We start from the raw sequence: 15,547 nt of genomic DNA, 5'->3' as shown, positions 1-15,547 counted from the left end.
CCAGAATTTCGAAACCATTCAGACGTCCTGCCGAAGATCTTTCCGACTCAAAATTTTTGCATTTCTGAATCTCCATCTTTGCCCAGGTAATCACTTCGTCTTTTAAAGTCTTCATTATGCCATGCATGCTGTTACTGTGCTCTGCGATTTCCTGCGTTCTTGAGTAGAAATTATGAGGATTTTTGTATAAACCATCTGATGCTTGGTAAGAGAGTTTATTTCTGCTTTATATAAGTTAGGAGCTAGTTCGATAGTAAGGATCATAGGTTTAGGGCGTAAGATCGACGTAAAAATTCAATCTTTAAGCTAGTTGAAAAAACTGGGTTTTTTCCCGTCCTTTAGGAGTTGAAAAAGTTCCTTTTCAAAAAACATTTTATTCCTTTTTGATCCGTTTTTCAAACTGTTAGCACCAAACTTAGTGTAGGGGTAGGATGCTGCTGGTCAATAGACGCGAGAAACGTTATCCCAATCTCCCATGTAACTCCGCAAGCTATGTGTCTTATCTCTTCCTTTGTCTGCTTGCAGTTCATATGCAAGACCCTTGGGGAGGAGAAAGACCCATTAAAGATGACCACCTGGCTCAGCTGCTTGAAGGCGAAGAAAACCCCTCTACTCTGATACTAGATATCCCTTTCTCTCGCCCTAGCCCAAACCCTTCTCCAGTTCCAACCCAGAGAATGGCTCGAACAAAAACAGAAGCTCAAAAAAGGAAAATCCCTAACTCCGCGTGCCATCCTACTGATATTTCCCCCTCGACCAGTGGTCAAGGTGAAAATGCTCCTGATGCCAACGTACAAAGGCATGCTCGTCCTCGACACGCTGTTCAGCTGGATGTCGAGTGGCATGTTGTTCCCCAGAGTAGAGTGACGACGCGGATGATCGCTAACTACTTAAATAAGTATAAACTGACAGGGGTGACCCTGGTCAGACCTTCTATGGACCAGAGGGCTAACCTGCCAGGCGGAGCCTATAGCGCCTGGTCGCGGTTTCACATTGAGGCAGGTGCCACCTTGCCTCTTCACTCGTTCTTTTAGGGGTGGCTAATTACTTTGGAGTTGCCCCCTTTCAAATCACCCCAAATGCATATAGAATGCTGGCTGCACTCTATATCCTTTACAAACTCAAAAAATGGCCAGAGCCCACTCCCCACGAGGTCAACTTTCTTTTTGACCTTAAGTCCAACCCTAACCAAGAAGGCACGGGGTTTTTCCATTTTTTCCATCAAGAAACTGGGCACACTTTCTTGTCCGGCACGGTATCTTTTTTACCTTAAGTCCAACCCTAACCAAGAAGGTATCATCAGGAATACTTCCTTACTCCCGACTTAGCCGCAGACAACCTGGCCTTCACCCGAGGAGGTAAAAATTCTACGTCACTAGCTTCTTCACTTAGTGTTTTTCTGTCACAATGTCTTGACATTCCACTGTGTTCCAGGCCCATGGTTACGTCCAATCCCAAATCCAGGGATGGAGTCAAGGGCGGCACTCTTAGCCAGCATGCCAAATGCTGATAAGAGTGTCAAAAATTTAGTTACAGAGGCTAACCTTAGGTTGGTTGGCCTCTGGAAACCCCAATCAGCGACAAGCGAACCTTCGGCGAAGAATGCCCAAGCCGAAGTGGAACCCGAGCAGCAACCCCAAGCGTCTCCTCCGCAGAGGAGACCAACTGGGGTTAAGATCAGGGAACCTGCCGTCCCCGTCGAGCAGAGAAACCCTTGGCCCCCGAGGGCAAAGGAAAACAAAAGGCTGCTAAGCCTACCGAACTTTCTCACGACTCGTCGGATGAAAACGGTATAACTATCTCACTTTTAAATCATTTGCCAATTCCCTCTCATCTATTTGATGGGGATGGCAACTTTAGGAATGCTCCCTCCTTAAATTCAGATTTCTTCCAGGAACTAGGTAGTTCAGTAAATAATGTTACGACCAGTAGTTGTAGCGCGGGTACTTTACTTATAATCCTTTTACTTTTATTCTTTTATCCTGCGTGTCCATTTAGTCTTACTGCTTGTGTTGCTTCCTTTTGTGCAGGTATGGACTCTGAGGACGTCTTCGAGCACTACCAGGCTGCCGCTGCCTCTTCTGTCCCAAAGAAGGATAGCAAGAGGGCTCGAGGGGAAAGCAGCAAGACCCACTCGAAGAAGGCTCGAACAGACGACGCTCCAGCCACCGCCCCCTCCAAGGAGAACTCACCACCTCCGCCCCCTACCGAGCAAACGACTCCCACTCCTGTTAATCCACAGCCTTCTTCTAAGGCTATTGACAAGGAGGCATTGGACAACTTGCCCGAAGGCTCCCTGCCCAGCTTCATGGTCGGCTCAGCCAGGGAGAGGATATACAAGCTCTCGAAGCACAAACGCAGGAAGGCCGCCATTACTGAAACTGCTTCAATCGAGGCTGACCAAGTCGTCAACAGAGGGCTAAACGAGATAGTTAGCATAAGTTATCTTCTGCTACTTTATCATTTATGTCTAATTTCTTTTCCTTACTTTATCTCATTTTTTGTCTTCAGGGGCTGCTAACTTTAACTGTTGGCTAGCGCAGTGTTGAGGCGTTGGTTTCTCGGGGAAAGAACTTCGACTCCAGGCTTGCCCAGACTAAGCAAGCATTTGAGGCTGACAAGAACAAGCTGCTCGAGGAGAATAAGGAGCTGTCCAAACAAACCGAACAACTGTGCGAGGACCAAGCTATTCTCACCAAGGAGCTTTTGGACGCCCAAGATGCCTTGAAGAAAGCCAATGACTCCCGGGAGAAATTCAGGGAAAGTGCCAGGCTCAACACTCAAGAATACAAGCAGCTTGAGCTTGATCTGATCGCCAGTAGGCAGAAAACGAGGGAGCTTGATGCAGGAGCTCGAGGCGGACGGGGCCAAGAATTTGAAGAAGTAGAAGGAGGCCACTCAACTCTGTTTCTATGAATTCTGGAAGCACAACCGGGAGGCCAACTTCAACTACCTGTCCGAGTGGTTGAAGAGGACTCTAATGGCGCAGTGTGCCATCCGGCTGGAGGAAGAAGAAAAGGCCAAAGTGCCTGCCGCTGATGCTGAAGCTAGTCCTTCAGCTGACCAACGCACTCCTCCCAATCCTCAGGACCCTCCTGTTCCTTAACAATTTTTCTGTTTTTTTTTTTATTTCGTTTTCATGGCCCACGGGTCGTGTTGTAAAGACAATTTTTTTTATTGCTGCAAGGGCAGCTTTTTACTTTGCTGCGAGGGTAGCTTTTTCCTTTTAATTAAACAATTACATCCGAGCATTACTGCTTGCGGTGTAAAAGAATGCCTTTTGATATTATAATATTTTTGTTTATTATAACATCTGTTCGCATGACTGAACTTAGCATAGTACTTTGGCTTGATTTAACAAAATATAAATTTTGACAAATACTCTAAGTACCGTAGCATGCTTTCACTCATTTTGTTCATGTGTTTATATACCTATTGGTATGCTTTGCTATCGATGTACCTTATATGCCCCCCAAGTGATCGAGGAGCTTTAGGACCTTGGTCGCTTGCCTTGACCATGACCTGTGCGAACATTACTGCTCGGTAGGAAACGTAACACTTATAATACAGCAAAACAACACACGTAATGAACAAATACTTGTAAAAATAAATTTACAAAGGTTGGCAAGAATGACTGGTTGCGCACAGTCCCTTATAATCTCGTATTAAAAATGGACTAAACATGTCTTTACGAGTGATCTTGAAAAGATCTTACACTTATAAGCGATTAGCCATACAACGTGGCTAACCCTTTTTTGAAACTTATAAAAAGTAAAAATTAATACAAGTCAATCCTTTAAAAATGATTGTTTATTGATAATACTTGCGCAGGTGTTCTCCGTTCCAATAGCGTGAAACAAGATCTCCATTTAAGCGTGCAATCTTGTAAGTGCCTGGAAAAAGGACTTCCTCAATCTGGTAAGGTCCTTCCTAGTTTGGTCCGAGCACTCCAGCAGTGGGGTCGCGGGTGTTTAAGAAAACTCGTCGTAGTACTAGGTCTCCGACGTTGAATTTCCTTTCTTTCACCTTCGAGTTAAAATACCGGGCGACCGTTTGCTGGTACGCAGCTACTCGGAGTTGGGCTCTTTCCCGTTTCTCTTCAAGTGAGTCTAAGGACTCTGTCATCAGTTGGCTATTCTGGTCCTGGTCGTATGTAATTCATCGGTGTGAGGGGGGATCTAACTCGACGGGCAACATAGCTTCATACCCGTATGCTAAGGAAAACGGGGTATGACTTGTCGCTGTTCGATGAGAAGTTCTATACGACCAGAGGACTTCGGGCAACTGTTCTGGCCATGCTCCTTCAGCATCTTCGAGCCTTTTCTTCAAGGTTTCCTTAAGCATTTTATTCACTGCTTTAACTTGCCCATTTGCTCGTGGATGCGCGACTGAAGAAAAGATTTTGACGGTTCCATGTCTTTTGCAGAAGTCTGTGAATAAGTCACTGTCAAACTGAGTGTCATTGTCTAAGACAATTTTTCGAGGCAAACCATATCGGCAAACAATGTTCTTGATGATGAAGTCAAGAACTTTCTTGGTCGTTATGGTAGCGAGTGGCTCAGCTTCAGCCCATTTGGTGAAGTAGTCGACTGCCGCGACTGCGTACTTCACTCCACCCTTTCCCGTTGGCAGGGATCCAATCAAGTCTATACCCCATACTGCGAAAGGCCAAGGACTCTGCATCTGCTTTAACTCATTGGGAGCTGCGCGCGGGATCTTGGAAAATCTCTTACACTTATCGCATTTTCGCACAAACTCCATTGAGTCTTCGTTCATAGTCGACCAGAAATAGCCCTGCCTTAGAATCTTTTTTGCCAAACTTTGCCCCCCAGCGTGATCCCCGCAAAAGCCTTCATGTACTTCCCTCATCAACTCTTTAGCTTTCTCTGGTGTAATACATCTGTGTAGTGGCACGGAATATCCTCTTCGGTAAAGAACACCATCGACCATTATGTACCTAGCAGCCTGCCTTTGGAGGGTTCTGGCTTTGTTTCTATCTGTCGGTAATACACCATTCGTGAGATACTCCAAGTATGGTGCCATCCATGTATCCTCCATACGGATTTCCATATTAGTTTCATCTGCTCGTATGCTCGGCTCGCACAATCTTTCTACTGGCACAATATTCAAAGTGTCAGCGTCTTTCGCGCTTGCGAGTTTGGCTAAGGCATCTGCATTCGAATTCTGATCCAGGACTGCCCATTTTAATAAATGCCTAGCCGCCTCTGGTTTTTGCAGGACTTGCCTAAGGGGCTAGTCAGTTAAGACTGTGATGGGATGGGCTTGGAAGTAAGGACCCAACTTCCTTGAGGCCAAGATTAGGCAATAGGCTAATCTTTCGATGGGAGGATACCTCAACTCTGCTCCGATTAGCCTCTTGCTTACATAGTAAACCGCCTTTTGTACGCCTTCTTCTTCTCGTACCAGTACCGCACTAGCAGCAACTTCGGTGATCGCCAAGTAGATGAAAAAAGTTTCTCCTTCGATAGGCTTTGATAAAATAGGAGGCTGTGCCATATGGGCTTTTAGGGCTTGGAAAGCCTGCTTGCAATCTCCTGTCCATTCAAACTTCTTGTTGCCTCTAAGTAGATTAAAGAAAGGGACGCATTTATCCGTCGACTTGGAAATGAATCTACTTAGTGCGGCAATTCTTCCAGTTAAACTTTGCACATCCTTGATCTTCTCTGGCGATTTCATGTTGATCAGGGCTCTTATCTTGTCGGGGTTGCCCTCGATTCCTCTTGAATTGACAATGAACCCCAATAATTTCCCTGATCCGACTCCGAAGGAACATTTGAGAGGATTTAATTTCATTTGGTACTTGTTCAACACATCGAAACATTCTTGTAAATCCTTCACATGTCCTTCTGCTTTTTTCGACTTTACCAGCATGTCGTCCACATACACCTCCATGTTTACTCCTATCAACTCCTTAAACATGTGGTTAACCAATCGCTGGTAAGTCGCACCTGCGTTTTTCAGTCCGAAGGGCATTACTTTATAACAATATAACCCCATATCAGTCTGAAAGCTGGTGTGATCCTCGTCAGGGGGATGCATACTAATCTGATTGTATCCTGAGTAGGCATCCATGAAGGAGAGGATCTCATGTCCTGCGGTTGCATCGACCAGCTGGTCGATCCTTGGGAGTGGGAAACAATCCTTTGAGCAGGCTTTATTGAGGTTTGTGAAATCCACACAGGTTCGCCATTTGCCGTTAGGCTTGGGAACCAGTACGGGATTAGAGACCCATGATGGATAAAACGCCACCCGGATGAATCCATTCTCCTTTAGTCTTTCGACTTCCTCTTTTAAGGCTTTCGATCTATCCTTATCGAGCAGCCTTCTTTTTTGTTGCACGGGTGGAAAACTCTCATCTATGTTCAGGACATGGCTAATAACTGCAGGATCTATCCCAGTCATGTCTTTGTGTGACAAGGCAAAGACTTCCTAGTTCTTTCGCAAAAATTCCACCAGTGCATGCTTCGTGGTTGCTTCTAAATTTTTCCTGACCTTTACGACTCTGGTCGGGTCTTTTTCATCAAGTTGGACCTCTTCCAGATCCTCGACGGGTCCAACACTTTCCTCGAAATCCCCAAAGCAAGGATCTAAATCCCTATCCTCACTTTGGGCAACACCCTATTTGGTGACTCCATCACCGGATTGGGCTTGTGTATCAATAGCCATCTGCAACCTATCTGGGGGAGTGCTCTTTGAGGTTCCATTCTTTGCCTTTATGACTGAGGTGTTGTAGCACTCCCTGGCTTCCCTCTGATTTCCCAACACTCATCCTACCCCTGCGTCCGTCGAGAATTTCATGGCCAAGTGCCATACTGAGGCGACGACCCAAAGATCAACCAGTATGGGCCTTCCAATGATAGCATTGTACGCCAAAGGACAATCGACTACTATAAAAGTAGCGAGTAATGTCTTGGTAGCAGGCGCTGTACCTGCTGTCACTGGAAGTCTGATTGACCCTGCTGGGGTGTGTCCCTCGCCTGAGAAGCCGTAAATTTTTTGGTTGCAGGGCTCCAAGTCCTTGACGGACAATTTCATGCGTTCCAGCGAATATTTGTACAGGATGTTCACTGAACTTCCTGTGTCAACTAGTACTCTTTTCACCATCATGTTGGCGATTTGAATGTCCACGAGCAGCGGATCGGAATATGGGAACCGGACATGCTGGACGTCGCTATCATAGAAGGTTATCTCACCATCCTCTGATCGAGCCTTCTTCGATGCCATGTCCTCCATAGTCATCATCTCGATGTCCTGGTCGTGACGTAGGGTCCGAGCATATCGTTCCCTCGCCTTTCCACTACTTCTCACGAGGTGAGGGCCTCCACAGATGGTGAGTAAAGTGCCAGCTACGGGGTCAAGCTGCAAAGGTGGCGAGCGTTGGCATGTAGGCACATGCTCGTTGCCACCTGGAGCTTCTCGTTGGGAATTTCCCGAGGCCCGTACATATATGCTCAAGTGTCCTTGTCTAATAAGGAACTCAATTTCATCCTTTAGTTGGTTGCATTCATTTGTATCATGTCCGTAGTCATTATGATAACGACAAAACTTGGCAGTGTCTCTTCTCGAAATATCCTTTCAAATGGGGGGAGGTTTCTTACAAGGCACACTAGAACTCGTGGCCTGATACACCTCTCCCCGAGACTCAATAAGGGCAGTGTAGTTAGTGAACCGAGGTTCATATCGATTACCCTTAGCTCGTTTATTGTTAGAGGTGGAAGGCTCATTATGCGGTCGTTTCCCCCCATTCTTGCCATTACCATTACCGTTCTCGTTGCCTTTGTCGTTGCCATTGAGTTTCGACCCATTGGCGGCTTTGGCGGGCTCGGTTGTCCCCTTATCTTTGCCTGGGGGATTTCCTTCACTGGCTATGGAATCTTCGAGCTTGATGTATCGATCAGCTCGATCTAAAAATTCCTGGGTAGTCCTGACCCCATGCTTTCTAAGGCTGTTCCAGAGAGGCGTGCGGCGCTTAACCCCTGCAGTTATGGCCATCATCTTGCCTTCGTCTCCCACTATTTTTGCTCCAGCAGCTGCTCACATAAAACGTTGGATGTAATCTTTCAATGGCTCTCCGTCTTGCTGGCGTATTTTGACCAGCTAATTTGCCTCAGTTGGGTGCACACATCCTGCATAGAATTGTCTGTAAAATTCCTTCACGAACATCTCCCAAGAAACTATACTTGCAGGAGGGAATTTAAAAAACCGCTCCTATGCAGCATCAGAAAGTGTTGCAGGGAAGATCCTGCACCAAGCATCTTAGGACACTTTCTGAATGTCCATTTGTATCTAAAACTTGTTGACATGAGATACTGGGTCACCATACCCGTCAAAATTCAGAATCGTTGGCATCTTAAACTTACTAGGAGTCTCCGCCACAGCTATCCTCTGAACGAAAGGAGTGTCCTTTCTCCTATCTTGATCGATATAAGATGTTCTTCCCCCGACCAGTTGTTGCACTGCCTGGTTGAGGGCATCTATCTAGGCCTGCACGGCGCCAGGAATCGCCAGGGCCTCTGGTGCTGCTGGGGGAATGTACTCATCATGTCGTTCCCTGCGATCGTTGAGTACATCTCATAAATCTTCGTCCCTTCTCCACTGTTCGCTAGCTCCAAGATGGTCAAAGACGTTGTTTTGTCTGGGCTGCCCACCACGTCACGTCTCTCGGGCTGGTCCCCTCTAGGTGGCGGGCTTCTGCCCCCACCTCTATTTTCATTTCTCCGACCGGCATTTCCTCTACCTAAGTCAGCCTCATTATAATCGTGGCCATCCCTGAATCTTGATTGGCTACGATGGGATCGACTGTTCCCTCGGTTGCATTCCCGGGCTGAAACCTCCCGAGCATTAGAGGGTGGCCTGCGTTGGTCGGTAGGTCCCCGTGCATTATCATGCAGTGGGGGGCCCCGGACCACAGAGCCTGTCTCTGAGCTCCTTTTATTGCCAGAAGGATGCTGTTCTCTGCTCGGAGGGTTTGGCTCTTCGCCCCTATGGCGTCTAGGACTGCGGGGCGGTTGCCCGGCCCTATTCTGTCTTGGTTGCGGGGGATTTCCACGACCAGCCTGGGATGGAAGCTGTACCTCAGGATCCCTTGGCGGTACATCATCCTGAGGCATCGGTGGCTACTAGGGCCTTTGGGGGCTCAAGGGCTGGATTGACGGGCTAGGATTTGGACCCCTTTGGGGCGACCCATTTGTAGGTTGATCAGGCTGGGAAGCAGGTACAGCCTGATTCCTAGCCAGTTGTAGGGCTGCTTCGAGGGCTGCCATGGTCTCCATCTGGCAATAGTCTATCTCTGCCTGCCTTTCACTCAGTTCCAGGCACTATCGTTCAATATCTTGTTGCTGCCGTGCCATAATCTCGGAAGCACTTTCCTGGCTGGCCCTCAGATTGGCCAGTTCATCCTGCAATACCCCCAGGGTATTCCTCAGCGTCTCGGAATCCAATTCTTCCTCATCGAATTCCAAATGTGGCTCATCTTCGGTCACGTTTGGAGGAGGAGGAGGCGGCTGAGATGGTGCAGCACTAGCCGCCTGTCCAGTCTTCTTGGTTGTTTTCGCCATCACTATATCAACGGTTTCGTATCAAGCTCTCAATGAAAGCACCAGAATGTTGACCCTGATTTTGGTCAACTGACATGGAGTCAAAATTGCTTGATGTGGACAAATATGTTGGAATGAGAATAATGACAAAAACAAAAAAACACACAGGAATTTATAGTGGTTTGGCCCCAGAATCTGGTAATAACCTACGTCCACTTGAGCTGTTATTGATATAATATTTCAAAGGAGTGATCAAAGAACTAGGGTTCAATGAGTTTCACCAACCTCTGAAGAACAAAACAATATATCAAATATGATAGCTCTAATACACTCGTCAAACTCTAATCTCAGATAATTAGAAAGCCAAAAAGTAGAGTCACTTCCTTGAGCTATCTTTCTTTATTTATAGGCTCCAGGAAGATTACATTAATTTGTTACAGATATTCTTTCCTAAATAATCGGATACTCAGGAAATCATGGGAGATAATTTCGGATATGATTATAACTGCATAAGATTTTCTCCAAATATAATGAGTATACGACCAAGCTGGTCATATATAAAGATTGAGCATTGCAATATAGACATCTTTCTGGTCGATGGTCGAACAAGACTTCATCCAGATGTCAGCCACGTGTACTAAACGTCTGCCATGTCATCCATGCCTGTTTTTTGGATAACACATCTATGCTTGATTATTGTATTTGTTTGTATTTGTTTTATAGGTAATTATGAAATTACGGTATGCTATAGAAACAGAGGAAACTCTGTCGATTTTTAAAAAAAATTTATAACACTAGAACCTAATATAAGTTTTTTTCTAACTTATTAGGAATTTAATATTGTTATTAGTGTGGATAAATCATGGATGCTTAAGAGGAGAGAAACATCACAATTTCAAGATGGATTCAACAAATTTTTAGAGTTTTTCCTAAAGAATTGTAGTGATCCACAAAAAAATTGTTGTCCTTGTATTGATTGTGGTAATGGAGTAAAGGGGAATATTACCATGATAAAGGATCATGTATTTTGTCGGGGATTTGATATAAGTTATAGTAAATGGTATTGGCATGGAGAATTATTAAATGACGACCCATATCAATTAGGTAGGCGAGGTGTAGATGATTTTGATGATCATCCTATAGAATTGCTTGATGAAGCACAAGAAGAGTTTTTTCATAATCCAGAAAAATTTGATAGTATTGTTAGAGATGCAGATTGACAATTGTTCAGTGGTTGCAATAAACTAAGATTGCCAATAATGGTTAAATTTTATAACATAAAAGCAGAAAACGGAGTTAGTGATAAGTGTTTTAGTCAATTTTTAGCTGCTTTCAAGGAGATTTTGCCTCTAGAAAATTGTTTTCTGAAGTCTACATATGAAGTAAAGAAAACATTAAGTTTGATAGGGTTGAAGTATGAGAAGATTCATGCATGTCCGAATGATTATATTTTATATCGTAAGCAGTATACAGAGATGGACACTTGCCCAAAATGTGGTTTATCACGGTACAAACCTAACAAAAGTAAGGAGATTAGGAAACTTATTCCTCAGAAAGTGCTATGGTACTTACCTTTGATTTCGCGGCTAAAGCGATTATATCGAAGCGCAGAACACTCTAAGAACTTAATATGGCATGAGACTGGACGAGTAAAAGATGGTAAACTCCGGCATCCTGCAGATTCACAGGCCTGGAAGAAGGTAGATTATATCAATCCATAATTCAAAAATTAACCAAGACATCTTCATCTCGATTTAGCTACTGATGGAGTAAACCCACATAGATCTCTTAGTAGTAGGCATAGTTCATGGCCAGTCTTCTTGGTTATGTACAATCTTCCTCCTTGGTTGGTCATGAAAAGGAAGTTTATGATACTTTCATTAATGATTTCAGGCCCAAAACAACCAGGACACGATATCGATGTTTATTTGGCACCATTAATTGATGATTTGAAAGAGTTGTATGAAAATGCTATTGAGACATATGATGGTTTTAAAAAAGAAGTATTTAATTTGAAAGCGGTGTTGTTATGGACTTTTAATGATTTTCCAGCATATGGTAACCTATCAGGGTTGAGCACAAAAGGTTACCAAGCTTGTCCAATTTGTTGCACCAACACAAGGGCTCATCGCTTGTCAAATGGATGCAAAATGTGTTATATGGGTCATAGACAATATTTTCATTTAAGTCATCCTGGCAGAAATAAAGAAAAAGCATTTGATGGTACAGTGGAATGAGACCTTGCTCCTTTGCCATTGTCAGGTGAGCAAATTCTTAAGGAAGTAGAAAAAGTTGACTTTAGGTATGGGAAGAAGAATAAAAACAAAAAAGTCAATGGATGTTTTCAAAGAAAATCAATTTTCTTTCAACTTCCAACTGGAAAGATTTACTCGTTAGACATTGCTTGGATGTCATGCACATAGAAAAAAATGTGTGTGAAAGTATAATCGGTACATTACTTGATATCCCAGGTAAAACCAAAGATGGTTTGTCTAGTCGTTTAGATCTTGTTGAGATGGGTATAAGACACCGCTTGGCACCTAAAGAAAAAGGTAAACACACATATTTGCCTCCTGCTTGTTTTACATTGTCTAAAGAAGAGAAGCAAGTCGTATGTAAATCATTGGCAAAGATGAAAGTGCCTGATGGTTATTCATCGAATGTTCGAAACTTGGTGTCTATGCAAGATTTGAAGTTAATAAACACAGTAGTCTCAATTCAAGTGGACCCATCATTCATGAATCGCGAGTCAATCTTTATAACTTCAGAGGATGTGGAACAAGTTGCTACTTTGCATATGATTGGAGGCTCAGCAATGATATTCGTACTAAGGTATCCCTTCAACTAATTCTTTAGAATGATATGAAATTTAGAATGGTTATGAGTAATGCTTTGTGATCTGTTTCATATTTTCATAGTAAATTGAATGTTTACAGGTTTGGGTAGTCCTATTTGGGGGAAACTCTGCCAAAAATTTTCAAAAATATTTAACACTTAAGAAAATTTTGTAGATGCATTTGGGAGTCCCTATTTCCAAATCAGCGTGTCTTTTACAAGTTTTTTGACACTAAGCGTCTTAGCATTAATAATGCTAACGATGTAGAACGATCAACCATTGACTTGGCAAATTGGTTGATGACCATGAATAGAGTTGGTCAACTATACTTTATACCTTGGAACATACGGTAAGAAATACTATAAACTTTTCTTATTTGATTATTCATATATTAAAATTTTAATTATTTTATTTAACACGCTTATTATTTTAGGGAACATTAGATGTTGGTGATTGCTATGCCAAAAGGAAAAATTGTGTTCTTGGATCCACTGAAAGCACACAAACGTCCTGAAGAAATTGATTCAATGATAATGAGGTAAGTTTTAAATTTTTAAAAATATTTCTTAATACGCAACAACTATTAAATGTTACTACATTTTAATAACTTTTGTTATTTTTCTTTTTAAATAGTGCATATTATAAGGCTTCTTCCAATGAATTACTCGAGAATCCTACAAAGATATTCAATGTTGCATTTCCAAAACAACCACAAAGTCATGAATGTGGTTTTTATGTGTTGAAGTACATTAGAGATCTTGTACGGGCATCAAATGCAATAGAAACCTTAAAAGAAAAAGTAAGTTTGCAGACGTCTTGCCAATCGATAATCTATAAAATAATCAATGTTGTTATTAATTAATTTATACTTATTAATTTTATAGTTTAATGGGAAGAAGAAATATTGTGAGATTGCAGACGTCTTGCCAATCCAACACGAATGGTTAGGTCGATTGATGACATACATTTATCAGCAAGCCTATTTTGTTTATGAGTTCATTTAGTTCTAAGTTTAGTTTTATGTAAATGTATTAATGTTAATACTAGCTATCTTACTTAAGTTCTTGTGTTTTATATGCTTATGTATGACATTTCTAATTAATGAAAGTTAGCATATTTACATTAAAAAAAAATTCATAACCAATTCCAATTGCAAAAATATATATAACTATAAATTCATATTATTAGACCATTTAAAAAAAATAGGACAAATATATATAAATAGAATTGGGCCATTTAAAAATAATTATTAAAAGGGGGGGGGGGGGGGGGGGGGGGGGGCTTTCTACTTCGGTTATTATGTAAAAACCAAAGTAGAAAGTGGGGATTCTACTTCGGTTTTTACATAATAACCGAAGTAGAAAGTCCCTTGCTTGGCACAATCTACTTCAGTTATTATGTAAAATCCAAAGTAGAAAGTGGGGATTCTACTTTGGTTTTTACATAATAACCAAAGTAGAAAACCTATTTTTCACTTCAATTTTTAACTACTTTTTACTTCGCTTCAAACTACTACGGTTGCAAATTTTAGTGAAAACCGAAGTAAATCCATCTTAAAAACCAAAGTAAAAGCCATTTTTTCTTGTTGTGTGTCATGATGCATAAGCTATAACCTTCTCATTCTGCATCAACACACAACCCAATCCCAGTCTCGATGCGTCACAATATACCACAAACTTTCCTCCCTCCGAAGGAAGACTCAATTCGGGTGTCGTAATCAGTCGTCGCTTCAATTCATGAAAGCTATTCTCACACTTGTCTGACCAGACAAACTTCAAATTCTTCCGTGTTAATTTTGTCATCGGTGCAGCAATCTTTGAAATCCTTCCACAAACCGCTTATAATAACCCGCTAATCCAAGAAAGCTCCTAACCTCTGAGGCGTTCCTTGGCCTCCCAATCTCTCACTGCCTCCACCTTAGATGGATCCACCTTAATCCCATCCTCACCAACAATATGTCCTAGGAATGTCACTTCTGGTAGCAAAAACTCACACTTCTTAAACTTGGTGTATAACTGGTGCTCTCTCAATTTCTGCAAGACCTGTCAGAGATGTCGCTCGTGTTCTACCTTTGAACTGGAGTACACAAAAATGTCGTCGATGAAGACAATCACAAACTAATCCAAGAAGTCCTTGAACACCCTATTCATCAAATCTATAAATGTTGCTGGGTCATTGGTCAAACCAAACGACATAACCAGGAACTCATAATGCCCATACCTCATTCGAAAGGCCGTCTTCGGTATATCCTCGTCCCTGATCCTCATCTAGTGATAACCAGATCAAAGATAATTCTTCGAGAACACCGTCTTTCCCTGCAGCTAATCAAACAAGTCATCAATCCTTGGTAAGGGGTAGCAATTCTTGATAGTCAACTTGTTCAACTCTTTGTAGTCTATACACATCCTCAGAGTCTCGTCCTTCTTCTTCACAAACAAAACCGGAGCACCCCACATGGCGAGTAGCTAGGCCTCATAAACCCCAAATTAAGAAGCTCTTGTAAATGTATCTTGAATTCTTTCAGTTCTGCTAGAGCCATCCTATATGGTGCCATTGACACTGGCTCTGTCCCCAATGCTAACTCTATGATGAACTGAATCTCCCTGTGCGGTGGCAGCCCTAGTAAATCCTCAGGGAACACGTCCAAGAACTCATGAACTAATATGGTCTCTCCCGGCCCTGTTGGCAAAACTCTGGTAGTATCCACCACACTAGCTAGGATTCCTATACAACCTCCCCGTAGTAGGTCTCTAGCTCTCAATGCTGATATCATGGGTATGTGGGGTCCATGCACCGCACCCACGAAAACAAAGGGATCCTCTCCCTCAGGCTCAAAAGTCACCATCTTCTTCCTACAATCAATGGTAGCCCCATATCTGACCAGCCAATCCATCCCATGAATCATATCAAAATCCTCCATACCTAACTCAATCAAGTCTAGTGATAGCGCCCTACCATCAACCATCACTGGCAGTGCTCTAATCCATCTCCTAGACACCACCAGTTCCCCTGTAAGCAATATAGTCCCGAACCCCGCAGTATAGTACTCACAAGGTCTACACAATCTATCCATTACCTTACTAGAAAGAAACGAATGTGTAGCACCAGAGTCAAACAATACAGTAAAAGGAGAGCTGGCACTAGAAAGCTGACC

Source organism: Humulus lupulus, chromosome 4 (assembly GCF_963169125.1).
Source record: "Humulus lupulus chromosome 4, drHumLupu1.1, whole genome shotgun sequence".
Lineage (NCBI taxonomy): Eukaryota > Viridiplantae > Streptophyta > Magnoliopsida > Rosales > Cannabaceae > Humulus > Humulus lupulus.
Note: the sequence above shows the minus strand (reverse complement) of the source record.